Below are 11,758 nucleotides of genomic sequence, written 5' to 3'. Positions count from 1 at the left end.
TTCATAAGCCCTCTTCGTTCATTCATACAACATATATGTATCACTACTATGTATTAGGTACTATCATGTTCTAGATGTTGAAAATATAACCTTCCTTCACAGATCTTATATCTTTAGCTTCATGAGGGACACAGAAAATAAACAAAATATGTAAGTAGGACTAAGAAGTAAAAAATAAAATAAGGAAGGAGAATATAAAATGTTGAGAGACAAGTGGAGCCATGAAAGCGTTCTGTAGGATGGGCAGGGAAGTCTGCTGAGAAAGTGAGTAAATTCCTACAGGAAGGGAGGGGCTAACCTGTGACCCACAGAGGGACAGTGGAGCGGGTCTGGTGGGAAGAGGACAGTTCAGGCAGAGCCAAGGTGAAAGTAAAAAGAGATGAAGTCAAGAGAGAGCTAATCTTGGGCCTTTTGGCTCATAGAAAGATTTTGCCTTTCATTCTGAGTGAGACAAGAATCCACTGAAGAGTGTTACATGAAGGAATGACATAGTTAGACTTACGTTTAATAGAATCAGTCTGAGTATTGTGTTGAGAATAGACAGCAAAAGGGCACAAGCAGGGAGACCAGTGAGCAAACTCTTGCAATCATCCAGGTAAGAGATGATGGTGTCTTGGGTTAGGGTGGTATTTGATGAATGTTAGGGGGTCTGGGATCTGATTTTACTCTACTTATATAGAAACATACTAAACTGCAACTGTTTCATAGATCCTGGCAGAAGACACGAGACTCTTGGGTCAGAGACAAAGGGCTTTATTACTCATGGCATAACAAGCGGCATGAGCTTCATGTTTGTGTTGGTTTGCCTTGTTCTGCCAAGTCCCTTGGAGGCATGATGGATGGGCCCAGATGAATGCTACATAATTGGTGGGCATGTGTTGCAGCTGAGGAACACTGAGCTTAGGAAATCCATCTCTTTTATACGAGTAAGTCAATAAGCAGACCTGCTCTTTGTTCTGGAGGGTGACATTGTCCCATACTTTCAGGTCGCTCACTCCAAATACGGCCCTAAAAAACGACTCCAGTGAGGGGTGCTCAGGGCCTTGCATTCTAGGCGGACTAGGTAAGTTACACAGAGACTTTCAGATGGGTTCCCTGGCAGGTTGAGGTGAGAAGTGGTCAAATTCTGGATACATTTTTAAGATAAAGTTAACAAGGTTTTCTGCGAGCTTGATTTGTAAGATATTTTCCTCCATAATCAAACTTTTATTAGTTTTTCTTGTTTGAGGACAACTTTATCCACAAATATTGAGAGTGCCTTATATTCACTTTCAGTACACTGAATACACTTTACCCTACCCAGCTCTACACTTCAAAGTAATATACCCAGGTCACAGCAGGCTTGAAGATCCTCAGATAAAAGAACAGATGAAATATTTAAGTGCTTTGCTTTCTGTCAGAGTTGTCTACTGGTCAGATAATGCACTAGATAATAAAGGTTATGGAATGTGGAGAAATTATAATTTAATTTCTTTCTAACTGAAGAAAACATTCTCTAAAGAAAACTTAAGGAAACATTTGCAAATTCTACGACTGGTACAATTGGCTTCTAGAAAGTATCTGTTTTCAAACTGTGTTTTTCATTTGTGCAAATTCCAATTATACTCTTTAGCTTTACCAGAGATTTAAATGTCTGAGTTTACAAGATAACACTTGTATTAGCAGGAAAATCTTTACTTTTTTAAAGAACCAGGGGCTCCTGGGTGGCTCAGTCGGTTGAGCGTCAGACTTCGGCTCAGGTCATGATCTCACAGTTCATGGGTTTGAGCCCCACGTCGGGCTCTGTGCTGACGGCTAGCTCAGAGCCTGGAGCCTGCTTCACATTCTGTGTCTCCCTCTCTCTCTGGCCCTCCCCTGCTCACGCTCTCTCTCTCAGAAATAAAAACATTAAAAAAACCCAAATGCATAAACTTTTGTTATATAATACACCTTCCCTTTTTTATATAACAAGGATAATTAAAATAATGTTCCAGTTGTCACAAGCAACATTTCAGCAAACCAAGGTATGTTTGAACTTCATAAATTAGTTTCTCAATCTGGATAAGGTTTTTAGTTCTCCAGATTACAATTACACATAATCAATAAAGAATAATTAAAGCTCAAACTACTAGAGTATGATCAGTAGAAAACCTAATTAATATGCTTCACTGGAACATGTGGTGCTGACAGAGAACTGTTCTCAGTACTAACATTAGGGGTGTTCAATGCTTGGAATATAGCACAGAGAATACTAATGTGTAGGCCCTAGTCCTGGAAATTCTGATTCCAAAATTGGTTTTGAATGGGTCCAGACATGGGGCGCCTGGGTGGCTCAGTCGGTCAAGTGTCTGACTTCAGCTCAAGTCATGATCTCACGGTTCGCGGGTTCGAGCCCTGCGTCGGGCTCTGTGCTGACTGCCAGCTCAGGGCCTGGAGCCTGTTTCAGATTCTGTGTCTCCCTCTCTCTCTGACCCTCCCTCACTCGTACTCTGTCTCTCTCTCTGTCTCAAAAATAAACTATAAAAAAAAAAAATGAATGGGCCCAGGCACTAGTTGTTTTTTTTTTTAATTGTTGTTGTTTTTAAGTGCTGCGGGTGGATATAATGTTCTACCAGGATTGAGAACCACTGCTCTATTGAATTCCAAGACACCACTCCCCAAATTCAGCGGGTGCTGCCCAGTGTACAACGTCATTAGATATACTGGAAATAAATGGCTTTCACAGAGAGGTAATTCTCAAATATCCGTAATATTTTCTTCTTTTTCTTTCTACAAAAAACTTTACATTTTTTTAATGTGTATTTATTTTTTGAGAGAGAGAGAGTGTGTGAGCAGAAAAGGGGCAGAGAGAAAGAGAGGGAACAGAGGATCTGAAGCATGCTCTGCGTTGACAGCAGAGAGTTCAACGTGGGGCTCAAACCCACGAACCCTGAGATCATGACCTGAGTTGAAGCTCGATGCTCAGCTTGCTGAGCCACCCAGGCGCTCCTCTTCATAAAACTTTAATAATTGGTTTGCTCTTCTTGTTTTTTTTCTTGGGGTGCCCTAAAACTTGCAGATTTAAAAACTCCTGTCCATGCAAACTAGAGTATCTTCCAAATGTGAATAACGGAACTCCAAACTCCATCTAGCTGGAGGAAATGCCTCCCACATCTCAATTGCCTGGCCTGTATAATCCAAAGTCCCCTTCCAGGTTTCTGCAAATCTCAGATACATTCAGTCTCCTAGGTGCTTCAGCTTCGTGTGGCCTCTGCCTGAACTTTGTGGATTGTGACCTTGTGGATTGTGACCTGAGATGCAGCCCTTCTTTGGTGCTACAGTAAACAATCCCTTGCATGGAGTAAATACCTTAATGATCATTTTGGTAACAAAAGGAGAGAGCAAGGAGTAGCCCTCCTTTCCTTCTTTTTGGTAATGTACCACTCACTTCCCCCATAAAGAATGTCTTTGTTTGGAAGGACATTTCTATTCCCCCCAAAATATTCTGATGACAGTTGTTGTAAGAATATAAACTACATAAAAATAAATTTGAGGAAGAATCATTATCCCCTGATAAATATCAAACAATTATTCTCTTTAAAATATTTTGTTATGGGGCGCCTTGGTGGCTTAGTCGGTTAAGTGTCCGATAGTTGATTTTGCCGCAGGTCATGAGCTCACAGTTCTTGAGACAGAGCCCCACATTAGGCTATTAGCACAGAGCCTCTGGATTCTCCCTCTCTCTCTGCCCCTCCCCTGCTCTCTCTCTGTCTCTCAAAATAAATAAGTAAACATTAAAAAGAGTTTGCTAAGACAAAATCTTCTCTGTCTAAAAATATCTTTCGGAATTTGAAACTAGAATAGTAAGTGGCAAAAAAAGGGGAATTTGTCTTCTACATAAACAACCTAGGATTCTTTGGAATTTTGTATTTTTTTATTTCAAAGTAAATAAATGCTGATTCAATTACTGTTGCCATTTGTGTAAGACTAACTACTATGACCTGGCACCAGTTACAGACATCTCTGATCTCAGCGTTTTCGGTTTCCATGATTGCTCAGTTTCTTTTAAAATTGAAATTTGACGGTTGAGTAAGTTTCTAGCTTGTGACTGATGGTAGAATTGAGTGGCCTGGTAAACAAGAGATCCTGTTTTACCAGAAAGAGTTCATTTATGCAGGAAGTAGAAACCATTGTTAAAGAATTAGAGTGTACAAAAAAGTATTCCTGTGATAAGAGTTGTGTTTTTTTAAAGTTTACTTATTTTTGAGAGAGAGAAAAGGAGAGACAGAGAGAGAGGGGGGCAGAGGATTTGAGATGGCCTCTGTGCTGACAGCAGAGAGCACAACGTGGGGCTCAGACTCACGAACCACGAGGTCGTGACCTGAGCCGAAATCATACGCTTAGCCGACTGAGCCACCCAGGTACCTCAGAAACCAGATCCCCTGGGTTCAAATCTCAACTCTGCCACTTAATGTCTGTATGATATTGGACAACTTGCTTAACCTGCCTGTTCTATTCTTTATGATGGTTCCCATCTCACAGGGGTACTATGAGCATTAAGTTGGTACAAGTAGTAATACTCCGTATATTTGAGAGCTAAATACTACATGTAGTATACTTAGCATATTTTATGTCGGATTTAACTATTAGCATCAAGAGAGGTCACTAACCAGAGTTGGTGCCAACTGAAATTTCTGTTTACGTGGGCAGTCACATGAGTCACATGCTGTCACCTCTGAAACTAATGGTACCGAGAAAAGTGACACATTTCATTATCCAATAAGTGAAATGCAATCCAATTTGTCATAGAAAATTCCCTTTTACCCATACTTTCTACTGGCTATGAAACAATACAAAGAACTTGCTAAACCACGTGCTGCATAAGAGGAAATGGTCTGTGAGTGAAGAAAGGAGGTTTACAGCTCAGCAGAGTGAATGAACTCCTCTGTACTTTGAAAACCTTGACAAAGATATGTTTTGTCTTATATGTTATATACGTCTTTATATTCGCAATGATAGCATGTGCTTTTTGTGTTTTCTAACCACGTGTACAACAGATAATGTTACAGTCGTATTTTACTCTTTATTAAACATCTGGTATCAACAGAAGAAACAAGAAAAAAATCATGATTGTACTCTCAGAGTCAATTCAGGAATATTAATCCATTTTTATAATCATCTATATATATAATGTATAATTGGCCCTTGTGCCATCAAATGAATTCAATAACTAGCATTAAGAAACAAAAAAACCCAAGATCAACCCCAAACCAAACATTTCGTCTGATACACAGTTATCACTTACCTCTAATGTGCTTTTATGTTTGTTTATTTATTTTGTTTTTAAAGTGAAGTGGTTGTTTTGAATTTTCGTATTATTTAGATTCAAGTTAGTTAACACATAGTGTAGTATTGATTTCCGGAGTAGAATTTAGTGATTCATCATTTACATACAACACCTAGTGCTCATCCCAAAAAGTGCCCTCCTCAATGCCCCTCCCCCAACCCACCTCCCCTCCATCAACCCTCAGTTTGTTCTCTGTGTTTAAGAGTCTCTTAGAGTTTCCTCTCTCTTTGTTTTTATCTTATTTTATTTTTCCTTCTCTTTCCCTATGCTGCTTTGTAGGAATTGGTTTCAAATACTTATGAGAAACGCTGATCAACACCCTCACTGAACTGGAGTTGAACATCAGCTTAATGGCAAATGACCAATGACCCCAAAATAATGTCCTCGCAGATGGGAAAGTTCCAGGGACATTGGACATGAGCTGTCAGAAGAGATACATAGCAGTTTCAGCATTTGAGGAAAGGTGTATTATTATGTCACTGTATAAATGGCCTTTGTCAAAGATTAATTGTGATAGGAAACGGGATAATCTCTAAGTAGCTACTGTGGTGGAAGGTAACCACTGCCCTGTAAACCCCACTGCGCCCAGAAATAAGATACAACAGTGTTTGTTGAAGTTTAATAGCGTTTCAGACTTACAGCCACACTTTTGTTTAAAACCAATTCAAACTTTAGGCTTCTGCCTGCTGCATTTCATGTTCCACACGGTCATTTTCTTTATTTTGCAGAACAGCATTAACTTCTATTACACTGTCACATTTTACTATGCATTAAGCATCTGGTATCAACAGACTAAACAACACAGAAAGCAGGATTATGCTGTCAGACTTAATAATTCAGAAATATTAACCAGCTCTCATAATTATCAGTAGTTCCTCGTATGTAATTGGCCTTCAATGCACATTTCGTACTTCTGCATAACTCTCTGTATACCAGTATGAGATGATAGTTCCTAATCGTTCATGTAACTAACAGAGTTAATTTGGTTAAATGAAATCAATTCATCAGCAATAGCAGTTTCTCGCCACGGAAGAATTAGTTAACCACACACACAAACATACGTATATTCACCCTACCAAACAGCTATTTTAAAATAATAACACAACACGCTTATTCCATACAGTAACAGACGAGGTGAGCTGTTTAGCCTTAAGCAAACTTCAGAACGGAAGAAAGCACACCATGTTTAAGAAGACCTTGCCTGTGAAGTTAACAGGCTAGGGCTAGGTTCGCTGCAAGCTTCATTTTGAGGCCATTTGCTTCCTTTAATTAAAACATATTTGTCTTCTGCTGTGACTCCTTACCTGTAACATTGTAAGACTGTCCAAGATCTCCTCTACACTTTGTCTTAAACAGCTTCACTGCAATTTCGACACGTGATTAACAGTGGAGGACTGAGCTGAAGTGGTAAGTACTGATCAGAAGTTCCTGTTCTCGTAACATCCTTACTGGAACATTTCAACCTGGAAGTCCCTCTGATGTGTGGGTCCTGGACGCAGCTTAATGCCTCGCTAATTGATGCGATTTCACACGCTTCTGCACGCTCCAGGTCTCTTCTCTTGCTCTCAACTGCCATTTCTTGCGATTGTCAGTATATCCGAGAGGAAGAGTTGCTTCTCTCTGGTGATTTTCTGCTATTTGTGTGAAGTGGACTTGGAAACAATACAAAGAACTTGCTAAAACCAAGTGCTGCATAAGAGTAAATATTCTGTGAGTGAGGAAAGGAGGTTTACACATCAGCAAAGTGAGGGAACTCCAGTCCACTGTCTTCTCTTTAATCTGTCCCTCAACAGGTTCAAAGCACTTTTGGTTGCTTTCTGTTTCTGAACTATGTTTCAGGTGGATAGAGCTTGCTGACATTCGGGTTCTATGTAGGGCAGATGGAATATTTCTAGTGAAGAGACACTTCGTGTGTTGAAGGAAGGACTGAGGGTATATTGAAGAGTGACTGTTGTAGCAGTTGCTGCTCAGGGTCTAGAACCATCGTGCATCTGCCTTGTCACTCACAAGGGTATACTTAGAGGAAACTCATATAACAAATACCATTTCCTATCTGATTTCTCAATAGTTGGTTGCATAAACTAGCCTTTCCATCACTATAATAAAATTCGTAGGGAGAAGAAAAAGAGGGAAGTCTTACAGTGCAGAAGGTATGGCTTCAGAGGTAAGAATGAGGAAGTAGGAGGTATTTATGAGCAAGCTCATTTATTTTGGCAAATCTAACTCCTAAAATGAAGCAGGATAATACTTTATTAGCAGCTACTTAACCTCTTTGAGACTCAGTTTCCTCATTTATACAATTAGAATAATGGCATTCAACTAATAGAAGTTTAATGAGGTTTAAGTTTGTTATGTAAAGCACTAAGCATGATACATAAAAAATACTTAATAAATTTTCAGTTTATAGACTCCTAATTTCCTAGAATCCATTGAACATTAGTGCCCAAATTAGATGTAACTCTTTGCAACATGCTGTGACTAAGTTAAATGAGTAAGTATCACTATCTAATATGAAATATTATGAATATTGAATTCAAAAGATTAATTTTCCTTTAAACAAGGGCTTTAAAAAGTTTTCTGTCTTATGAAAAGCAATTTGATTGCAACTTAGCCACATATATACTATTTCTCCAAGGAATTTAATCAGCAGGGAAACATTTTAAGATGTGATTTAGAGGAAGAAACTTCAGGAATATATGTTGTAAAATAATACAAGCTTAAGATTTCAGATGCGATTCCTGGTCCGTGAACGAGATGTGATTCCTGGCGCATAAGCGGCAACAGAACTCCAAAAAAAGAAACCATAACCTTGGATAACTTATTTTTAAAATATCTTTGTTTCTGTTTCTTTCTCTAGGTTAAAAGAAAGTCTTCTGAGCTCTTTCTATAAGCCAGGCACTGTGCTAGGGTCAGAGAATACAAATACAAAATAAAGCATAGCCACTGACCTCGGGTTGACAGACATTATAACATCTACTTACGAAAACAAATCCAAACGCAGTGATGGAAATAGGCACAAGTCTTACTGGACCACAGGCAGCGTTAACCTGACCTGACCAGTGCACTTGGACGAGAGGATGGGGGGAGGGGGGAGTTCTTGAAGGAGGCACCGCCTCTGTTGACTCTAACAGGGGAACTGGGCCGAGATGGGGAAGGCATCCCAGGCAGAGCGGAGACTTGGGCAGAAGCAGGGCATGGGCAACAGTGGATGCGCGCGGAAAGGACAAGCATAGCGCCGTAGTCTACAAGTGAGCATGACACTGAGGCTAGCGCAAGACCCAGCATCGGACCCAGTAGAGTTTTGTGTGCCAACTCAGGAGCTTGAGTTAACCCGATACACAGATGAGTACTTACAGGTTTCATCAGGGCATCCAATCAGTCAGATTTGTATTTCAAATAAATAACTATGACTTTTGTTTGCAGGCCAAATTTAACAGGAATTTTAGGGATAAGGTAGTGGAAGGGATACGACGTATTCATCTTGGGTGATGACAAAGACAAAGACCTGAACAGGGATAGCGGTAAGTTTATATCCTACCGATATACTCTCATGCATACATACCAGAGTATATGTATAGACATATATACACTTAGTTATTGCAGCACTATTTTTAAGCTTGGAAACAACTCTAGTGTTTTTGTTTGTGCTTAATATCCAGATTTGAATATATAGGACCTTGGCCATTGCAGCGAGGACATCTGGGAGTAGACGAAGGAATCAGATAAATTGATTTCTTCAGGTTTTTTTCCAGTCATCTCATATTGAGTTCCCTCTTGTTTAACAAAAGTAATGTTTCTTTGTAAAGCAAATTCAGTTAGGATGTAGTCTGAGGAAAAGGACAATACCCCTTAACAAATTAGCCCCATATGATTATCTTAGCCTGTTGGGATTATCACATTATCTTGTGATAATCAGTAGAAACGTTTACTACAAATTAAGAAAAGGGCAATATTGACTATCAACATTAATGGTAAATTTTGCTCTGGAAATTCTATCTAATATAATAAGGCAAGAAAAAAATATATAATGGGTATAGATACTGGAAATTCGCTAATAGATATCTTAGTTATTTTTCTTTTTTGTTAAACATAAGGGAATCAACTGTAAAAACTATTAGAACTAATATGGATGTTTGATAACATGACAGATTATGAAGTAATATAAAAATATTCAATTTACTGGTTATTAGTAATAATCAGCTAAAATAATAGGTAACAATTTGATTCCTGACAACAATCAAAATGTAAAATATTTAGGAATAACTTAGCAAAAAATGTGTAGGAAATATAAGGAAAACTGAAATTTCTTACTATACGTGTTAAAAACAGAGTTAAACAAATTGAGTGAAATACAAAGTTTCTGAATTACAAGAGTTACTATTTTTAATATGCAGATTTCACCCCCAAATTAATCACACGGTCATGTGAACATAATGAGGAGACTAATAGGGGAGACTTTAGAATGTAACACAATGATTCTAATTTTTGGGGAAGCAAAACCATGCTTGAAACTGCCAAAGCAATCTTCAAATAAAGTGCGTTAGGGATACTTTTCCTAAAATATAGTAGCATTTACTATGAAGTGGTAATAATTCCACTGGGTTTTTTTTGGGTTTTGTTGTTGTTGTTTTTTAGTTTTTTGGGCTGGTATTGCAATAGGGAGACAAATCAATAGAACAGACTAGAGCAGTATTTATAGGTGTGTGTCAAGGAACTCCAGCACTGTAAGTTGTGTTAAGGTATTAGTCAGGATCTTCAATATGTTTAATTTACATACATTGTGAATTTCTAAGAAGTTACTTTACACAATCGTTCTCAGGCTTAGTAGACTTCAGAATTCTTTTCAAAATACATCTTTCAAGGTAAAGCTTCTTACAAATTTGAGGAAAGCTGAAAGAGAAACATACATATATTTGTACAGTTAAGCCTTGACCAGTATAAGGGTTAGGGATGCAAATCCCTGTGCAATGAAAAATCCATGTATAGCTTCTGACTCACCCAAAACTCAACTACTAATAGCCTACTATTGACCAGAAACCTTACCGATAACATAAAGTCGACTAACATATTTTATGTGTTATGTGTATTGTATACTTCAGTCTTACAGTCAAGTAAGCTAAAGAAAAGAAATTGTTATAAAGAAAACCCTAAAGAAGGAAAAATACATTTATAGTACTTTATTGTATTTACTGAAAAAATCCATGTATAAGTGGACCGTCATAGTTTAAACCCATTGTTGTTCAAGGGTCAACTGTATAATACTTTTAAGTTCCATAAGGGATACCTCAGTTCATTTTGAAAACAATAGAATCAATAAATGGAATTTAGACAAATGGGTAAAATTTAGAAATAAAGTTCTGCTGTTTTACATTCAGATTTAAAATCCAAAACCATGGGGGCGCCTGGATGGCTCAGTCGGTTAAGCATCTGACTATTGATTTCAGCTCAGGTTATGATATCACAGTCATGAGATCGAATCCTGTATCAGCCTCCACGCTGGGCATAGAGCCTGCTTAAGATTCTCTCTCTCCCTCTGCCCCTTCCCAGCTTGTACGTGCATGCACATGAACATGTGCTCTCCGTCTCTCACTCAAAAAACAAACAAACAAACAAACAAACAAACAAACAAAACCTAACTAAAATCACAGAAGTAGTAGAACACATTAAGATATGCATTGCCAATAAGCATCTGAATAAAGGATTTTGTCTCATTATCATCCTCAGTTATCAAATAAACTAAACTGATAAATAATTTTTGATTTATGAGATTGGCCAAAGTTAAAAACATATATTTTGTATTTACGATGATAATTTGCAGTCAAATTAATCTGGCAAGAACCATCACGCTGCTTGGCTGCAGGAAATCCAGCAGGTTGGCGTGCCATGTATCTTTAGAAATCCCCAGGGAATGTGTAAATGTTCCAAAGATTGGTTCTTGGGTCACTTGCCCCCAGCCAGTGACTCACTCTGGACCACGGCTCCTTACCACTGCTGGCCTTCATCCTAAATGAGGAAACAGATTACAGTTCATTCATCTCAGGCTAGATGAGAACCAACTATACTACTTAACTAGATACACTGAAGGCTGGGGAATACCAAGTGTTTATTACAATGCGGGAAACATGCAACCATGACCTACTATATAGGACTCGCAAAATTCAGAAGCCTGGCCTCCTTGCCAGGAGTAGCCTACTGGCAGCTTCTCTCCTCAGTCTTAGGGGTCACCAGGTCTCTAAGTTCTGGGTCACTGTCTAACAGGTGTATTCTTGAGCATAACTCTCCCATCCAAGGCCCATTCTTTATTTATTTATTTATTTTTTACAAATAGTTTATTGTCAAATTAGTTTCCACATAACACCCGGTGCTCATCCCCACAAGTGCCCTCCTCCATGCCCATCCCCCCCCCCAACATCCATCAGTCCTCAGTTTTTGTCAGCATTCAAGAGTCTCTCA

The sequence above is a fragment of the Hyaena hyaena genome, unplaced genomic scaffold (assembly GCF_003009895.1).
Source record: "Hyaena hyaena isolate Hyena2069 unplaced genomic scaffold, ASM300989v1 scaffold_1542, whole genome shotgun sequence".
Taxonomy (NCBI): Eukaryota; Metazoa; Chordata; class Mammalia; order Carnivora; family Hyaenidae; genus Hyaena; species Hyaena hyaena.
This window is presented reverse-complemented; position numbering follows the sequence as displayed.